This window comes from Gavialis gangeticus, unplaced genomic scaffold (assembly GCF_001723915.1).
Source record: "Gavialis gangeticus isolate Ggan-Ray unplaced genomic scaffold, GavGan_comp1, whole genome shotgun sequence".
Classification (NCBI taxonomy): domain Eukaryota; kingdom Metazoa; phylum Chordata; order Crocodylia; family Gavialidae; genus Gavialis; species Gavialis gangeticus.
The window spans coordinates 7,350,236-7,352,529 of NW_017729018.1; positions in this window are offsets into that span (position 1 = coordinate 7,350,236).

A 2,294-nucleotide genomic window follows, 5' to 3' on the forward strand; every position below is an offset into this window, starting at 1 on the left:
GTCCCTTCCGACCCTAGAAACTATGAAACTATGAATGGATGCCGGAGTCCTAAAAGTCATTCTGGCAATCTCAGAGGGCGGGGGAAGGGGAGGAAGCAAGAGGTCTCAAATCCTGTTCTCCTTCCCCACCCCATAAAGAGAGTCCTGATCAAGGATGGAGACAGAAGCTGGTGCCAAAGAGGTGGCTTTGTCTCTCCTTCTGCCAGTTCCCCTGTGCTCATCAGTCTTATTTCAGGGACAGACTGAAGCAGCCAGTCCCACAGGCAAACACAGCCTTCTTCTACATGCCGTGCCCGATATCAGGACCCTTTCATTCTTGTTCTTGGGCACCCCCACCATGCTGCTAGCTCCTGGCTGGGAAGTAGACCATGCACACCCAATGTAAGATTTCCTATTCCTGGCTGTCCCTTCTCCCTATGGACGGTAGTGGTTGCAAAAATGAATTCTTGCATGGTGTCCATCTTCCCCTCCCCTTCCAACTTCCTCTAACTGCAAACTCCACCCCAGAGGGACACCAAAGGATTGCTGTAATCCTGGAAAGGACTCATTGCAGATCCAGGGCTGACAGGAACACCCAGGTGCCTAGCTGAAAGTTATTGCAGCATAGTTCTCACATACAATACAGAAACAATAGATCTGTATACAGACGACACAGCCACAGGCACTTGGACTCAGTCTACACCCTTATACATATAACCCACATAAAGATATACGCAGATCCTACCCACATAAACATGTGCATACAAACATGTATGCATATGCATGCAGTTTTCACAGCAAAGGGGAGAGGAAATATGGGGGGGGGGGCCTCTCAAAATGTTTGAAACCACCCCCAACAATTCCTAGGATAAATCATGCCCAATTTACCAAGATCCTATGATGCTGAATGACTTTTGGGTGTTGTAGTTTATTTTGGTGAGGGGGCTCCCAAGCTCTCCTGCCCCTTCTCCCACAACTGGGCCCACTACAGTCTCTTTAGTTGCTGTATTCATGTGGGTCTAGACTGCAGCAGCAACTGGGAACAGGCATTTGAGTGGGTAGGAGAAGTGTGCTGCAGCAATCCCACAGGAAGCTTTCCCACAGCTCTCTGATGAGCCAAGTGCATTCGTTACCTATGGGATTTGTGCCCTTGGGTTTTCAAATTGAGTCAAACTAGTATCTTAAATTTCCCCTGAAACTTTCCAGAGAAAACAAGTTCTCATCTCTCTAAGAAATCCCAGACCCAAGGGACCAGGCTCCACAAACAGAACTCAGGGAGGGTTTGAGAGCTCTTCTGAGAGTTCAAGGCCCATGGAGGCAGGCACAGCGGGCTTCTCTCGCCCTGTTCTCCCAAACACAACAGGGATCTGGGCTTATAGGTCAGCAGCTGCACTAGAGGAACTCTTGCCAGCTTTGCATCGCAAGGGCCTTTGTACCCGCCACGTTTTTTGCCCTTTCTTGCCCTACAATAGCTTGACCGTTTGCACAAAGCATGTCACTTCAGAGTTAACTGAAGTCACCCACACGTGCTGTACCCACACGCAAAAGAGAATAGCCAAACTGCCAAGTACCACTGCCATCACCGTGCCTACACTGATATCAGACTCCTCTTGGCATCATGGCTTGTTTCTTAACCCTGCGGTAAACAGAGCCCCTCTTTGAATGGCTCCCTGGGAATTGTGGGAGGACTTTTCTGTTCTTTCTGGACACACGGAGGAAATCATCAGAAGGGCCGGCAGCAGCCAAGTGGCACAGTGCTGCATCCAGACCGCAGAACAGTAATGGTAGCAGCTGACAAGCTCCATTTGCTCAGGTTTCAGCCACACTACAGGCCAGATCCAAAAAACACAGAAAAAAGGTACTTTAGGCACATAGATTCCTATTGAAATAAGTAGAAGTTTAGATGCTTAAATACCTTCTAGGATCTCGTACCCCAACTTGGGTTAACCAAATCAACTTAAAGACACTGCCATGCTTGGATTAGGGGTGGAGATCTAACTCCAGTGAAGATAAGGTCTCCGAACTGGATGCTGCTGTTCTCTTCAGAGGCTCAGCCAACAACATGCACAACATGAAAAGTGTGGCCCCATGTGAACAACAAATCCTGGATGCTCTTAAAGCTATAGACCCAAGTGACAGAGACCAGAAAAAGTAAAGCAGGGTACCAAAATATGTCTTAGTTGTTTTTTGTACCTTCCCCCACCCCAGAACTGAAGGTTATCTGTAGATGCTGGCAGTCTCCTGGACGATCTGCAATTCAACTGTCTAACATGCAGTTCCCTCTAGTAGACATTTTTGGTAGCCACTCTGGGAAC